The 18,737-nt window shown below is 36.9% G+C and overlaps 1 pseudogene; it reads right to left on the bottom strand.

Annotated features, from left to right (window-relative positions):
- Positions 1-18,737, bottom strand: part of LOC104028750 (NAD(P) transhydrogenase, mitochondrial-like) — a 41,424-nt pseudogene that overhangs the window by 9,593 nt on the left and 13,094 nt on the right.

Raw genomic sequence — 18,737 nt, 5'->3', positions numbered from 1 at the left:
TTAATAGACATGTGAGCTATTCTAGTATGGTAATACAATATCATTTCAAAGAACGTGGTTCCAGTGTAAAACTAACTGTGAAACAACCATTTGTGACCTTATAAGTTCCAGGACATCCATCAGATTTCTCTCCAGTGATGGCATTGGTTAAAAAAACAAAACAAAACAAAACAAAACCAAGCCCCAAACCCAAACAAACCAAAATACCCCACCAAACCACCACAAACCAAAACTTTCAAGAATTGATGAAATCCGACACCTCATTTCTTCCAGATTTAGTGCTGAACACTTCTATGATGTAGGAAGCCTTAAGGGCAGGTAAGAGAACCAGTTCAGGTCTGATTACTATCAGATTTTTTCTTCCCAAAATACTTCCTTTCTCTGTCTTCAGTAAAGATAATTGCCAATTAGATTCTACCTCTAATAAGAAATAGCTTAGTTTTGAACAACACATGCATCTGGAGGTGGATTAAAAAATAGCAAATAAAAATAAATACTGTATGTCTCCTGATGTACTTAGACTCTAAACTAGATACAGATTGGTACTTCTGCAAATTAAGTTCTTTGATGAATGTGTTGCTGCTTTGTAACTGACTGAATGTTATGGAACTGGAAATGTAAAGCTGTTTTCTCTTGAATGAAACATAGCACAGTCAAAGGAATATGCTCAAATAAGGACAGTAGAAAACAAAAAGGCTCTAAAATTGTTTCCCTGGCCCTAGGGATAACAGATTCCATGATCTAATGAAGAGGCATGGCAAATATTTGCCCATATAAGTGAATAGTTTTCCTGGAGGGCCTGATTCTGCACATACCCCTCATTCCTCGCTGCTTGTAGCATTAATATTTCAGGCAGAATCAGGCTCTTCGCTTGCTCATATGACTAGCTTTTCTAGCCAAGACCACCCTCCTAGTTTTGGATTACTTAACTGTTGAACAGAAGAAAACTCAACGTTGAGTAACCTGTTGAACGTGATGTCCAATGGCATAGAGAGGTACTATATCCTCCTATGAACACTGCTTTAGGGAGAAGGCCACAATAATCATATTCTGGAGTAGGTCATTTGAACATATCCAGCATTCTGTGTAATTAAGAAACCACCTGTTCAGAAATATAAATTTTACCTGTAAGAATTAGCAAGTAAACACTTCCACGGGTACTATTTCTTTCTCTGCACATCCCTTCATGTTAAAACTGCTGTAACTGTCATTCTGTATTCTGCAGCTTATTCTAGTTGCAAATTTAATTCCCATATGGCGTTGGACTTTACCTTGTTTTCCTTTTAGTAGGAGTATTTTCAACTTTATTAACTATTTGTGCTCTTTTTAAATGGATTCCTTTGTCTCTTTCAAAGTCAGGCCTTCCTTATCCATTTTATTTCCTAAACTTCTAGCATGGCTATGGTACTATTTATGGTATGTTTGCTTAGTTTTTTTAATTTTCTACTTAGAAGGGACTTTGTGTTGACTGTTTATACTATTTTTTAATAATATATAACATATATAATATATAATATATATTTTATATATATAATAATATATATATAAATAAAAAAACCCCTTTGTTTTTCCTTGAGAATTACAGAACTTCATTCTAGATTATGTTACCTAATTTATCTGGTTTTCCCAGCCTTGAGTTTTAAAAACTACCCTATAATAAGTGCCAATAGCTTTTCATCTTCCATTACCCATCCTTCTGTTGTAAGCTTTATCTATGCCATAGGTTTTCTAGTTCCTAAAAAAAAAAAAAAAAAAAAAAAAAAAAAAATCTAAACACATCTTTCTTATTGATGCAGACTTTGTCTCTCTATGTGGCTTTGGGGAGTATTTTAGAAAAACGCTAGCATGAAGGTTCTTGTCTTTAATCACTGAAGAAATTGAATTGTGCTTCTAGTGTCTCTTTTCCACCTTTATCACATCACTAGCTGACCACAGATTACTTCTCAGAACTTGGAAACTGGCTAGATAGCTTATGAGATCTGCCACATCTGCACCCACAGAAAAATTACCGAGGTTCTAATTAGCATGACAAACCCACGATTGAAACAACTGATAAACAAATGCCCCAGCACAAGGTCCTGCACCTGGGTCAGGGCAACCCCCAAGTATCAATACAGGCTGGGGCATGAAGGGATTGAGAGCAGCCCTGCAGAGAAGACCTGGGGGTACTGGTGGATGAAGAGCTGGACATGAGCCAGCAATGTGCGCTCGTAGCCCAGAAAGCCAACCATATCCTGGGCTGCATCAAAAGCAGCATGGCCAGCAGGTCGAGGGAGGTGATTCTGCCCCTCTGCTCTGCTCTGGTGAGACCTCACCTGGAGTGCTGCGTCCAGCTCTGGAGCCCTCAGCACAAGAAGGACATGGACCTGCTGGAGCGGGTCCAGAGGAGACATCTTCCTTTTTGGACAAGACCAGGCAGAAAGAAGCTGGTCCTATACAGATGAAAAACCAAAGGATATAGACACACATACCTGAGGTGACATCAAAGTTTTCTCATCATGTCTTCTCACTATTCCCATGAATTCTGTTAAACATTTTCTTCTCTGGTCATCTTATCACTCGCAGAAATATTTGTATTTACTGTAGAGACAATAGGCATAAACATAAAGCCAATGCTTATATCAGCATTCCTATATTTACAAGCAATGATCATTATACAATCTTTTTGTTGCCAGTAAAATTTTTGTACATGAGTATGCATCATGGAACTAAGTAAAGATGAAAACTGCATTGTTTAGTGCCTGGAGTAAAAGTTTTGAGGCAGGAACTCATAAATTCTAATCTCATTTGTAATTCACTTTCGGTAAGTCATTAACCTTGTTTTGACTTCCTGTAATGTATTGGCTTCCTCCTAATGAAATTGAACTCAAATCTGTCATAACGAAGCATACAAGAGAACAAAGCAGCAGACAGTACACTTAGCAATAATAAATACAGTTTCTGGTATGAGAGGCAAATGGAGGCTAAGCGTGACTCCATGGGTAGTGTGATAACCACTATTCCAGGCCAGAACAAATCTGGTCACCATTTGAGTAAAAGAAGGATTAGGAGAAACAAGTGTCAGTCCTAAAATACCTGCCAAACCTATAAAGAAAAAAGTACACACTCAGAAGAATAAAGCAAGCACTTCTCTATTAATCATAAAATAAAAACAGGCATAGAACCCAAACCCTACTTCCACTGCAGTTGTGTCGCTGACACCCATGGCAGCAGAAGGCATTTCCTGCACATGTTTTTACATGCATAACTTGTATACGTTGTTTTTGCCAGAAAACTAATTTTGGAATAATAGAATCTTTGTCAACCTGAGGATGAAGTGGGGACCCCAGGATCCAGCACATGCATATGGGACTGCCAAACTAAATCTCTTAAAAAATATTCCACTTGGGCAAACATGGAGAAATAGTTCATCAAAAAAACAAAATTAAATATGTCATAAATTCCCCAGTGACTTCTCACAACCTTTACTGCTTTAGTGGGAATACAGACCACAGTGTAGCATCTGAACATTGTTAAAAGATGCAGACCACACAGAGAGTTCAACAATACTTCCATGGGAGAAAATATTATTGCTCCCAGTACTAGTCTCTTTGACCATATGTGTTGGTGGTTTAAGGAAATGTTTTTCCCTCTTTAGGAAAAGACTAGATCATTTCATTTATCCGATAATATGATATTTTACTTAGAGACATATTTTGTCATCACTTGCACAATGTTTTATTAAATATACCCAAGTAAGCTCTGAGCAAATCAATGTACAGTACGAATTTCTCCAATCAAGACAAACCCCAATGTAGAAAGATACCACAATCTCGCTCTTGGACATCACAGGAGTTTAATTTTCAGTTGGATTATCATTTTAGGAAGCTTTTAATAAAAACTTCAAAACTTGTATACAAATTGACCAACATATATCAAAGAAAAGAGATCTTCAAACATAGATGATACTTTGGACAAAACATTTGAAGTCAATGACCCTGGGAGGAGGCAGTAAGGCAGGTCTTTCAGATGCTGTACAAAGCTTGGTTATGAAATGGTTCACTAAGTGAAACAGACTTTCTTCTCTTTCTTCTTCCTTTAAAATCAACTTGATGTACCACCAAAAATTGCTTTCCTTGAACTAATATCTATTTCTGCTGTTACTCATTTACCTTGAACAGGAGCTTTGAAGGTAGTGAGCACTTGAAATGGTGTGCTATATGTATCCTTTTCTGTTAATCATTTGCATTATTCTTTTCTTATTTTTAAAGGCAGTTAATGCAAAGAGCATAACAATCTTGTTTATGAGGAAAATATTATTCAACATAATGAAAACCTTGCTATATGATTCATTTTCCATTTCATACATATATTTCAACTCAGATAATGACATCTGGAGTTATGCAGTATATACAGGCCCTGATCCAAAAGCTTTTGAGAACAGTCTATGTTAATTTCAATTGGCCCTGGACTGGGTCCCTAACCTATACCATATTGGCTCTTTATTTCCTACATAATTAATATCAGAAGAAGTTTCTTGGTAACAAAAGGTATACAGTGATTCACCAAGGATCCTGAAAAGTTAAATTTTCAGCCTTTCATTCAGTTGGAAAGCAACATGATATGTTAGCAACCTTGACTTACCGCTGCCTGCTGCTTTTCAATATTAATCCACACTACTTTTCAGGAGTTCATTTTATTTTTATATAATTATTCCTAGCATGGCTCATCATCTAAAAGCCAAACTGGCAACAAGAAATATAGGTAAATTAATTCCCTTGTACCTTTTATATAAATTCCAGCTGTGGTCATAATTTTCCTAGATTGGAAGAGTACGGCTCTTCCTGTCTTGTGCTTTTTTTTTTTTTTTTTTAAATACAAAGGGGTGCTGTTCTTGGGAAAGTATATTGAAATAACACTTTACACCTTCCTGTTGCAGAAGAAACAATCATTATGATGGATTCCTATTGTATCTTGCCTTTCATTATGTTATGGAGTGACCCTTCAGGCAAAGTTTTGTCATGGTTACTCATTTATCCTTCTGAAATTAGTGGGATTACTCACATGAGTAAATAGAATGGAATTTGGCCTTTACCTTATATTGATCATGATAACCCTTGGTCTGTAAAATAGCACTGACCATTGAATTCAGTCAGTTGTAAAAACCATCTTTGTGTTCTTACTGTACCAAATTTGGCATGATATATTTCAGATGTAAGACACTTGACACTGGAGGGGGGAAAAAAAAAAACCCAACCAACAAACAACTCAAAACACACACACACCCAGAAAACAAACATTAAACAAGAAAACCTACCTAAATCCTAGACTACATTCCTTAGAAACTGAACATGAATATGCTTCTCTTCACAAACACTTTCTTAGCCAAACAGTAATTCCAGTCTGCCAATATTTAAATGTTTAGGATGACTGTACTTTGGTTTAATGCTACCTGCAGGCAAATATGGATTTCTGTCAATCTTAATTCATCATGACTACAGAAGTTAAGCCTTCCTCTTTATTATATCCAAAATGAACTTAGCTGAAAAAGAATCAGTCTATCTCAAGAAATATCTTGCATACAGAAAATTGCAGCCAATATACAAGTAATATCAGTTTTCACAGATCTTAAGGCTGCTTCCTGATTTAATTGTATATTTAGTTTCTTTTCTTCTCCCAGAATAAGAGGCCAAAGGATGTAGGAAGTTATGAGGGCTACTGCTATTACAACAGAGACTACGCAGGATATAGCCTAATGATATCATATCAGGGTTGAAATAAATTTCATATTCTGAGGCTAACCCCCTGCTTGTTTCAATAGAAAACCACTGTATCTTTAAAAGCAACAATGCTCTACCTCTCCTGACCTTGGCACAAAGACATGGTGTCATCAAACCATTTGGCCTTTGAAGTACTTGCAATTCTTGAAGTCCTTTTGAGTATCACGCACAGCTCACCTATTCTTACCTGTCAGCACCTTAGTTTATGGACCCAAATCAGCAGGTATTGAACAATCTCACACTTGAAGTCATATTGCTTAAGGCACAGTTCAGTAGCTCAAGAGATGGGCCAATTCTCAGTAACACATTCTTTAAAAATGCAAGTTTAAAGTACAACAGTAATTTTACAGTATTAAACCTTTTATAAAACTCTTTTTGCCCCATATTTTAGGTCTTGAAACATGCAAGAAATTCCCTTTACCACATTATCATGTAGACATTGAATGATAATGTTTCCTTGGAATGACTGAACTCACTAACAAAATCACTGCTTTCATACAACATATTTTATATGTTTTTATCAAAAATGTTTAAGCAGCATTGAAACTCACCTTCATTACCAAAATTCCTCTAATGACATGATCATTAGCCCCATAATCTAAATCATCTTTTGTTCAAAGTGAAAATATTCTTTCTCAGGAGAAACAGCTTTAATAATTTCAAGATGTTATAGGAATAAAGGCTACTGGCTTGAGTAGCCATTCTACTTGGCAAGTCCTTGTAACCAGTGTTTACCACACCCTGATGAGAAAGAAAAATAAATAGTTGTCAAAGCTTTCATGTATTGGAAACTTTTCACACGTTCTCCACAGATCTGATGCCTGTTTTATACATGCTAGTAAATCAAATTTGCATATTACTGTAGACATGAGTTACTAAAGCTTTCTTTTACAAGTTAAGGATTCTGTTTAAAACTAATAGCTTACTCTGATGCATGACCAAAGCAAGCCAGCAATTTTGTCAGGAAGCCAGAGACTAAATGAGCTGGGAGGCCAGTCAGGGAACTGGTTACAAAACCATATGGTGCTTATTTTTGAGAGTAAGAAATCAACTACTTCTTCAAATTCGAAAACACCTCATGATTGTCTGATAAGAATCACATTGCACAATGTGTTTCACAGATTAATTGCACTCCAGTCAATCCCAAGGAAGAAGATAGAGATACCTTCAAAACTTAAATTCTTTGCAAGTATGTCTGGATTAAGATAGTGTTTCTTTAACATCCTTTCCTATTATTATGAATGCAGAACATTCAAAAAAACCACAAAAGAATTCTAATGCCATGCTCTAAAAACAACTTATATTGAGTTCTGATCTTGAACACTGTACCCTAAATTATTGTTTCTTTCTTTCATTGCATCATTCCAGGATAGCCATCTGGACATTGCAGTTGCCAGTTCATCCCATGTGCAGCCACACATGTTAGCTTCAATACGCATCCTGGAGTAGGTCATGACATGATAGTCAAGTATGGCAGCCACAGAAGTAGTCAATACAAGGTAAAACTGAAATACTTTTAGCTGGACTGTTCTCTTCACCTAGCTTTCCAGAACAGGACAATGCATGTATCTACTACCTGGAAGACAGTGAAGGCTGCAAGTATTCTGCTGTTGCTTTATAGTCTGCTTTCCAAGTTGGTTCCTGATGAGAGACTTTTCCTCCTCGGGTAAATTCCCACATACTGAAATTATAGCATTTTTAATTGCTTCAAATAACGGGTCTTTACAAAGGAAAACAAATGACAGTACTAGAAGGAGGGGAAAAACTCAGCATTATAGTTTTAATGAAGAGACTAAGGTAGAGGATAGTAGGTGCATAGAGGATTTGTCTTACGCACAATAGTATTTGAAGCGTTTTCACACTACAGGACTCTCACAACTTGGGTAAGTTTTCCACTGTGTAAGCTGGGCATTTAAATTAATAGATTGAACAAACCTCTGAGCCCCATGGCATACATGCAGGCCTTCTGTGTGCCTAAAGCCCACCACTACACCAACACAAACATAGTGCAACACAGGATGTGCAGTCTAGGTAGCACACATGTGGAGGAGAGGCAACCAATATCCAAACTGTTGATTATATGTGACATTAGATCATCTCAGGCACATACAACCTGACCCAGAACAAAATACTTGGAAATGGTTCAATAACAGAAGTATTTAAATTTGCAAGATCTATATAAAATTTAAGTATTTTAATTCAAATTTTCAACAGAAAATTAGCAGAAATATTTCTTCCCTCTAGAGAAAAAGGCGTAACTGGATTTTTCCTGATAGGAAAAGATGACAATAGCAGATTTCTTCTGAACTCTGTTAAACGTAGAATTGGGAATTATGCAAACTTGACTATCTTTAATCAGGCCCCAACATTACAAATTTAAAATAGTTTTGACAACCAATTTAGCACAAAGCTGCAGATGGGGGGAAAAAAAAAAAAGACAAAAACCCCCAACCAAACAAAAACAAACAACCAAACAAAAACCTAAGAGGCAAAGCTAGGCTCTCCTAGAAGAACATCAGTGTAGGCCAGCAAGTCTATGAACACTTGACATCATCAGTTTTACGATGTTTGTCATTTTTCCAGTTTTAACTGCTAGAACCAGATCATTACAGAAAAATAATCTTCCATTCAAAAAGAAAAATATCCTTGTAACTAAAGAAATAACCTGGAAATGTGACCCATGAAGAGATAATGAAAGAAAAAGTTTAAGGTCGATTACGTCTTCACACATTTTGAAAATGGTGTTCCATCTTAGGTATATCACCACTTAGGACTGCACTGTTCAGGGGGTGGAGGGGTGGGGAACACCACACAAACAAAAAACAAACCACAAAACTGGTAAAACTTGAACTGTTTAGACAATACTCAAACATATGCTCTGGCAGCAGACAAATAATTGCACCTTTATATCATCTTACCTTACACTGCATGACTTTTCCAGATCACACCTAAATTTAGTCTTCATCTAAAAATAGCAATCCTCTGAATAGTAATCTGTTAAAATCTACCATTCATATTGTAAAATAGTGACACAACACTTTTAACACTGAAATTAAACAAGACTCTAAACTGATTTTTCTCTTTTTCTATATTTGGAATTGGACACTCAAAATTCTTGTTAATAAAGCTCTAGGGATGAATTTAAGGGCATTTATGGATATCATTGTTAAAAATGATGTTACCATGCTTATAAAAGTCACCACACATAAAGCATTCAAAGATGGAATGGTGTCTGGATAATATTCCAACTTGTGGTTTCATTACTTATGAAAGACTGCTTCATTACCCCACAACACATTGGTAAGAATTCCATGACAGACTTGCAGTGGCTTCAAGTGAAGACAGTCTTTATTACTATAACATCTATTACTTTTTCATTTGTTAGAACAACACTGACATTATTGGTATTTTCTCTGCACATCAGTTATTTCTAAATGCTGATGTATAATCTACACACCTTACAGATGTAAAGTTCTGAAGGATGAGACATTTCTACTTTACCTCCAGCCTCAGCTCCGTAATTACTGATCATTTTTTCATTGACTCCATCATACTCTTAGTGATTAGAATTGGAGCTTTCTTCCCCAATTTCATGTTTAAGAAAGCAAATTAAACAAGTTTAATAATTCTTACTAGAAATAAAGAGGATAAATGGGGAGATATGTAATACACAGGAGTGTTTTCAGAAGGAAATACAAAATATTATCACGTTGAGTCTGAATTGAAAATTACTAGGAAATCAGAAAAAAGAAGGAAATACTCTAAACCATTGAATAAAAATGAAATAAAACCTACCTAATCCTGAAGCCTTTACTCTTTAATAGTTTTTACTACATATCTGGATACGTGCATATTTCACTGGGCATGTTATACTAATAGGAACAAATGTTTAGGTTCTGCAATAGTTATAAGCAGTATCTTATGTGGAATAAGAGTTGCACTAACATCAATATCCACTTCTTTACACTGTTTGGCAAACAATACCAGGTTTCCTTCAATATATTCTTGGGACATTTCTTTTGTGTAGCCTCCAATACCCTTTCCTGTTTCAGCAGTTATCACCTTCTAGAGATTCTGCTCCAAAGAATTTAAGCTGTTCCAGTGCTGGAGGCCCAAGCAAAAATAATGGAGATGGCAGATACAGGAATTTTTTTTTTTTCCCTATTTTTATAAAAATAATCATTGCTGTGTTAACAGAAACAAGAAAATAGTAGTTAACAGACACAATCATCATAACTAGATGTTAAAAGAAAAGGGACAAGAGTCAGCTTTCAATAAGCACTAGGCAAATCAGGCTGTGCCAACTTATTTATTAGCTTTACCTTAGCAGCTTCTAAACTTTATTTCAAACAAAAATTTCAAAATAAACCGATCGCTAAAATTAGTTTCATACATGCGAAAATACTTAGCTGGGTGTTTATTTTACTAAAGAAAAACTGAAGTTAGTTTGTCCAAACTAAAAATAGGCTGGTTTTGCTAAGTAGTCACTGCTCAAAGAGCCTGTGCCTAACACACATTTAAGCATACAACTGAATAACTTCATTAGAAAAACCTACCTACCTTCTTAAGTAATGAGAGTTGCTGTTCCCTTGGATAAACCACTTACAATAAGTTCTGCAGCACTTAAATGGCACATTTTTTTCTGTTTTGGGTTAAAGTATATTATAATATATATGGATTACTAGATAGGTTTTGTAGTGCTTTCATTTTTTTGTTGTAGAAACTGCAGTAGTTAGTCCATAGTAATTCTATTATATTCATTAACAATGTATGTTTAGAATTGCAGTACTACTCATCACTGCTACAATACCAAGGTTCCAACTCAATCTTATGTATGCAGAGGAACAGATGTTCTTGTGCAGATTCCCATTTTATTTTGATGGGGGCCAGGTGAACTGTCCCCAGACTTCAATATAGAATTGGAGTCCAATCACATCTACATAACTGTCTGAATAAAATGGAGGGGGGGGGGGGGGGGGGCGGAATGTATTTCCTGACTAAAAGTAAATAGATTCCCAAAGGATGTGAGAGGAACCACAGAAGTTCAGTTGCTTGAGACACAAACTTGACTATTCAAATAAAAATGGACTGTAGTTAATGGATTACACTGGCAGAGAAATAGACTGAATGACATAACAGGGTTTTTTATCCAAAATTATTATTATTTGTTTTCCAGTTTTTGAAAGTTTGAATATGAAGCCATTTGATTGGCAGGAATACAGAATCTATAGCAGAATGGTAGCTAGAAACCTGGGGAGGAATAACACCATGTACCAATACAGGCTTGGGTCAATGACTGGAAAGCAGCTTTGCAGAAAATGACCTGGGGTCTTTGTGCATACCACATTGCCCATGAACTAGCAATGTGCCCTTGTGGCAAAGGAGGCCACCGGCAACCTGGACATAAATTGTAGTATTGACACATGAGCCCACAATTAATTTACTCATGAACACCCAATTATTACATGCATGAGTGCCTAATCAGTTCATGTGTGAGCGCTGTAGCGCGCATAAATTGCAAGGTTTGGTGGCAGGGGCTGTGGAGGTGACCTGAGCAGGAGAAGGCCATGAACTGCCCTGTACTATCCAGTTCCATGGGCTCTGAAACCCACGTAAACACCCTCTCACACACTAAAAGCTGCCAGAGCAGCACATGGCATCCCTGCTCACACATGTGAGCAGAAGCTGGTAGTGTAGGAGATGTGAAGAAATAAAGACACATGGAGTGCTAAGGCACCTGATGAGACACTCTTGGAAGCAGGCATTCCAAAGCAAAGGGAATTCCATACCTGAGGGATCACAGTCCAGGGATGACCCATGCTGGGGCAGGGGCAGCCGTGAGGGGTGGGTCAGAAACAGTTGCACACAACCCCACACTCAAAGGAATTGGGATGGACTGAATGTAACATGCAGGGAAAATGAGGAAAATTGAGACCAGGAAGAGGAGAGGAAGATGATGATGTTTGGCTTAAGTTGGGCCAGGGAAGTAGGGAAGCAGCATATTTAATTTTTTTTTTAATTATGTTCTCTTTTTCTGAATACTCAAATCAGTAGTTTGAAGTTTGTGTTAATTAGCAGTTAAGTAAAAATTCTGCAAGTTAAGACTCTTTTGACTGTGACACAGAGAAACCTGGCAGATTGTTTTCAAAGAACATCCTTCAGTGCAAAGGAGAGCAGAACTTTGAGCAGAATATTTTATAAAGTGTTAAGCAGTGTTCTAGATTGTAAGCCATAGTTTCTTACTTTACCTGGTATCAAATCCCCTGACAGTAATTCCCATTGCTTTGGCAGCTGCTTCTGCAGCCAGCCCAGCAACGCCACCACCAATTATCAGCATCTAGAGAGATCAAACAGATAGTAAAGTGCATTCTATGTTCACTTATTCCATCACATGCTGTGGCTGCAGTATGCCTTATCTTCAAAAGCACTTGAACTTTAAAGAGCATCAGAGGCTAAAAACTATAAGTACTTCAGGGAAGTAAGTAAAAAAAAAAGAAAAAAGCCAACTTATCTCAACAATGCAATATAGTTAAACAGCTGGTTTAGGCTACAAGAGCAGGTGGTCATCTGTACAAAAGGTGCCATATGTAGAAAATAAGATAGAAATAAGTTCAAAAAACATTAAGCTAAACAAAACATGACTAGAGCCACTACTTCTGTTCCACAGGACATAGACCTTAACTCAAACTTCAATAACAAAGGATGCTAACCCTATTTGTCCAGCTATACAAATGTTTTCCTTTACTATAGCTCTTCTCAGATATGAATTCTGACAGGTATGCCAAAATGGGTATCAGAAGGCAGAGTTGAGTCTCAGAATGAAAAAAATAGACTGTTTTAAGATCCTTAAAAAAAAAAACAACAGTGAGTGTCTTTCTGAAGTATGATGTGATTTAAGGTATTTTTACACTGAAAATAATTGCAGTCGATTGAGCATTTGCCAAAACTAAATTAAAAACCCAAGGCAGAACTAAAACATACATAATACATTCACCTACAAACTTCAGTTGCCCTTGGCTATGCTGCATTAATGCAACAGAACAGACGGGAAGAAGTCCTTGATAGCAGAAGCAGATCTAGTACAACACCCTTTTTGGGACCACCCTGTGAACAATCCAATCCCGAGCCCTGGGAAAGTCTTAAAAGGTTCTGATCAAGAAAATTCTGCATTCAGAAATGCTCAAATATAGTTAAACCAGCTTTTACAGGCTAGCTTAAATGTCTAAAGCCAGTACCATCCAGCAAAACCAAACAAACCCACAAGAAATCAAACGCTATTAGTTATCTCTTAGAAGGGTCACATGGGAGAGTTGAACTGCCTTGTTATGCCAGTAGTCTAGCTTTCCAGTGCAAAATTTTACTCTGTAAATATCAGTACTGTACCTTCACAGGAAAAACTTGTCCTGCTGCCATTATCTGACCAGTAAAACTCCTGCCAAAAGGATTAGATGCCAGCACTACTGATTTGTACCTATAATATGTAAACAGATAACATCGTAGGTAAGTAGCGGCACCCTTAGATGAGAAAACATTGAGGTATCCAGGCAAAAAATGTGTCATGAAATATTACACTCCCTAGAGTTCAGATGTCAGTATATGAATTACAGAACCTCTTGAGACAAATCAATTAGATAATTAATAGAAGCCTCATAACAACAATAGCATAATAGACACCTTAAAGCAATAAATTTTGAAAAAATAGATTCAAATGTCATTCCAATTTATACCAGTGGCTTGGAAATTAAATAAATGTGTGAGGGAAGGCAAATGCTGGGAAAAGAATGCATACCAAAGGTGGTGACTCATAGCATAAAATGCTTCTTGCAACTGCAATATTTGAATTATTTATTTTTAATTCTGTGGATCAGCTGACATGCCTATACTTGACTGTCATCCCACTTGCACAGAATGTGGGCAGTACAGAGGGCTGCTCACAGCTAGTCTAGGAATTTACAGCACAGATTCCCTTGCTAAAGTAATGAGTTGATGATTATATAAACGTTGCACGAACTGGAAAATAGGGCAAACCTTTCAGTTAACCTTCAAAAGGAAGTATGTTTGAAACATAAGCTGCATTCATAATTATGTGCTGCTTAAGCGTTCCTGTACGACTTATCTCTCCCAATAAGCTATTGCTCAAAAATCTTTTCAATTTGTTGTTCTTTGTTCATAGAACAGGAGGTGGCGCAGAATATATTCACTAAAATGGTGTCTTCTGTCAACATTTTGTAGCTATATGGACCACACTAGAATAAAGAATATATCTTTGTTACAGCAGGCTTTTTTGTTAGCAACATGTAATACTTGTGGAGTTTTTGGTGGGTGGGGTTTGGGGGTTTTGTTTGGTTGGGTTTTTTTTACTTGTTGGGGAACTAAGGAAAGAATCACTCATTTCTTCAAAAGTGCTGCAGGTATGCCATAATTTGAAGGGGGGTTGCTGTTGTTTTGGGCTTATTTTATTAAAGAAAGATTTTCAAGCCACTTAACTATGGGTTTCTTCGTGCTTTATAGTATTTTGCCGAAAGGCCAAGAAACTTCAAGATTTTGCTTAGAAAAATTGAACACTTGGAAAACCCTTTTTCCATCTTTATAGTTTTCTTAAAATGGTTTTCTCCTTCTTTCAAAGTTTAAAATAAAACTAATCTGGGCATGGAATAAAATCCCCTTTATCCTAAAAGGCTGACAGATATAAAATCAGTTTAACATCAGTGATCTAAATGCTGAAGCAGGGTGCATCCAGTGCAACTCTCCTGATTCCTTGAATACAGATGGCAGAGAAGTTGGTCCACTGTCAGTACTTCAGGGTAAGATAGGCAGTCATTCTGGGAATTCCTATACAGCACTACAAAATTAGCATTTTGTAGCTAACGGTGACTGATAATTTTTTCCTACTGAAGTTAATGGCAAAATTTCTACTGGCTTCACTGAAGTGAAATTTCACCCAGTGGAAGGAAATGAAAGACTGGCAAAAATGAGAATTGCTAATGCCAAAGGTGAGCCAGGGCAAGACAGTCATTGTATACACATGCTTTCTGTATTAGTCAAAAAACCCTCTTTTTCTTCTGTGGGTATCATCTGCTTCATTGTCATAGCCATATGATCCTGAGGTAATAATTTATTTTGGTCTACAGGCAAATAAAAGGATAAATGTTAAAACCAAATATTTTAAGAAAAGTTGGTATAAAAAAAATAATCAACATTTAGGGCCCTGTGTTAGAACATTGGAGGGAAATCAGAGAGTTTGACACTAGGTTAATTAGATTTAAATAGCTTCAGAGAGACATAATGTGCAACAGGAAAATACCATTCATCTTTGTAGGCAGATTGCCTGAGTTTACCAGCGCTGTCATCAAGACCTTTTAGAGACTAGTTTCATGATTTTGTTTATTGTTCTGTAAAGACAAACAATATTGACTGCTGACGTTATCATGGCTTGTAATTTTTTCCCCCTTAACTTCATTGTGGCTGACTACATGAAAAGTGATTTGTTTAGCTTCATATCCTTCTGCAACAAAAGAGAAAAATACCCCTTTTAGTAAGGTAAGAAGATGCAACTGAAGGGCCCAGTCTAAGTCATGAGGTCCAGTCTCCTTCAATTGCAAACACCACACAATCCCCATCATAAACATAATTTGGCTTTGGAAATAGGTAAGTAGGAAATGTTTCCTCTTAAAGGTAATTTGAAGTGTGAGGTCAGTCATAATTTCCTTAGAGATACAAATGAAGGAGCAAATCTACCAAGCCAAACTGCTACCCTGTGGATGAAGGCCTTTCTTCCTATCTGATCCAATTCAAACGTTACTGAAGTCAGATGAAAAACTGCACCAAGTTGGAAAAAAAAGTACTTTTTTTTTTTTTTTTTTTGACAGGTACAGGACAAGGTCTTGTTTTCTGTCTCTAGAGATGTGGGAAGGCACTCTCTATATATATTCATCACAAGAAAGCTTGTCATTTAGGTTATTGTCTGCACAGAGATGCATCAGACATCTGTTAGATCTCTAGAAGTTTTACTTTGTTCTTCAGGCCAGATGTGATACAGTTAAAGGATTTTTCTAACTCTCCAATACTGTTACTCCTGATGGCACTGAACTAACATCACTTTCCTCCAGGGAAAAAAATTTCTAATCCCCACTTGCTGTCAGCTAACTCCCAGCTTGTCTTCATCAACACACCTTACTGCTCACCAACTTATCTCACCTTGCTTTTTTCATTCTCAAATATGACAGAAAGTGAAAAGATAATTTCTGGCTTGTATAATATGCTTCAGCTTAATCTGACTACAAAAGTCCAGTCTGAAAACACCAGGGAATGAAAATGCCACATCAAAGCTCACCAAATACCAGCATATATGAGTTTTGAGTTCTCTCTTTTCCTTCTTTAGTAATCATTACTGAATCCTATTCTGTGGCTTCTTTGCTATTGAGAGAGTAACAGGGCCACAAGCTTACCCCTTTCCTATGCTATAATGTTTGTTAATGGATAGTTTACTCATCTCTGACTATCTCAGTTTAGATAGCCAGACACTAATTCAGATCATACTGAAATTAACTGCTTACTTCTGCACAGTTTTAGTTTTGTTCATTAGCCACTTCTTTATGTTTTCTCTCAAAAACATAAAAGACCATGAAAATTTATATTATGCAAGTAAGAATAATAAAAAAGATTTAGTCCAAGGGATCTGGAAGGACTAAAGCAGCAGCAGAATCTCCCCCACCCCCCCTTTTTTTTTTTAAATCATAAACATTGGTTTCTCACTTATTTAGCTTTCACTTGTTCCCACCATCTGGTTAGTTAATTCATCCTAGACACATTCACTGCCAGAAGGGAAGACATGGAAAAAATTGAGCACTGGTATTTTATAAAGTATTTAATAGGTGTATTGAATGGCCCATAGACTGTATGGATTCAGAAGGTATGGAAATAAGAAATACTAGGAGATTGACCTCTCCACTTGGTCAATCTTATTCCAAGAGGGAAAAATTACTGACAGATGATTTCCTATGATTTCCTAAAAGCGTGGAAGGCCAAACCAGATAGGGCACATAATAAAGCAAACTCTTTCCATCCACCTGCAAGTAGACAGGGGTCACAGAAAACAACTGCTTTGCATCATTGTGCTGAGCCTGCCAACCAGAGTCAGGGTTGGTACTTGCACAAAGGTGTCACTGTCACCATCTGTCTAGAGCTAGTTCCATCAGAAACAGAGTGAGGTTTCTCATTGGGATGATGTGAGAAACCTTGACATCAGAAAACTTAAAACACAAGATATTAACCGTGTCTCTTCTTAGCTACCACATTTGTAAAACAGCATCCCAACATAGTTCCAGCTCCCTCAGTGTAGGATGCAAGGCTGAGGGTCAAGAGAAACACCGGCAACTGAACTTCATTGGAAACAAGTGGTGACAGCACTGTGACAGTAAAGCGGGAAATAGGAGAATATGGTGAAGAGGATTGAATTTCTCTTAGCTCCTTTCTCCTTGGCAAATCTAAGGCTGCATATACATGGCACAAAGCATAAACATGCACATGGTGTCACAGAGTTATAATGGAATTAAGGCAGGGTTTGGGTGAAAGCTGATGTGACCTCAAGCACTTACAAGGCACTCCAAGGAGCAACAGCATGAGAATATAGGTATCCGAGAAATCATACCAGTTCTCTCCCTTCAATAGCAGCTTAATGTCCACCTCTAGTGGGGAAAAGGGAGGACAAGTTGCTGCTCTGCAGACTGCAGTAAGCACCAAGTCTTTTTGCTAAACAGGTCTCCTGTAAAGCAACATGAGATTTTGGTTCGAATTGTTCTTCAGATTTAAAGAAAGCAGACTACTTATGGTTTGATTCAGCTTAACTCCCTACATGTCCCATTGCTGTTTTGTTAGACATACTACAATAAAGGCATTAACCTCCGAGTACATCAGGCCAGCTGTACCTTATTCTTAAAATTAGTCAAGATTTAAAGAAAGTCTTGCATAAAAATACAGTTGGTTTTTTTTTTTTCTTCAGTTTAATACTAAAAGTTAAGCTTTTTTTTTACTGATTCTTAAGACACCTAGATATCCGAGTCCTGGACAGGTTTTGCAGAAATAACAATCCCAGGAAAGAGTTTCTCTTTTGCATATAGGATGTTAACAGCTAAGCAGGAGTGGCCCAGGGATGGACCCAAACATTCTTCTTGCTACAAAAGAGCACTTAACTGTTTTGGATATACATAGACCAGAAAAGAAACACATAAAATTACTTTGCTACAGCATGTTAAGCATAATGTGGAAAACAGAGGACTATATTCGCTCTGTACCTCCACAGTGGAATGCAATGATATCATAAGCAGTGATATGAAAAACTGTTTTCATGATTTCTGAATAAAACCTCAGTGCAAGGCAGCAAGTGGCAGGGAAAATGCCTTGTTCAATGAAGCACTTATGTGTTTGATATCTTTACCAAATTGATTCTGCTTGAGATGAACTCGTTCAAATTTTAAACTATTTCAATATGTAGCCTATGTACATAAATAATTGGTTCAGTATTTAAACTAGTTTTTTGTGGTTTGGTTTTTTGGGTTTTTTGGTTGGTGTTGTTTTTTTTTTTAAAACGAGTTCCTTATAGAAATCTAAATGGCTTTGAAATCAGTTCCAAACCTGAATTGTTTCAAAATGTGTCTTATACTGAATGATGGCTGGTCTTGACAGTTTGTCCAGTAATGCAATGTGATACTACATGGGGAATCAGGGCTCAAAACTAGCAGGGAGAATTTTGCACCTTTAGTTGTCAGAGGCTGCAAGTTTAGGAAGGGTAACAGATTCTTTTAACCAGTTCATACTGTTCCCAGGGCCAGGCCTCAAAATAAACACAGCAATTTCAAAGACAGTATTATAGGTTCCACTCCAAGCTGAAAACAATCCTGTTTGCATGTTGCGATCAGTTCACACTTTCCTTTGCAAACAATCTTATATTACACTCCTACTTATGCGAGAGATTATCAT

The sequence above is a fragment of the Pelecanus crispus genome, chromosome 7 (genome assembly GCF_030463565.1).
Source record: "Pelecanus crispus isolate bPelCri1 chromosome 7, bPelCri1.pri, whole genome shotgun sequence".
In the NCBI taxonomy this organism is placed as follows: domain Eukaryota; kingdom Metazoa; phylum Chordata; class Aves; order Pelecaniformes; family Pelecanidae; genus Pelecanus; species Pelecanus crispus.
Note: the sequence above shows the minus strand (reverse complement) of the source record. Positions and strands in the feature narration are given on the sequence as shown.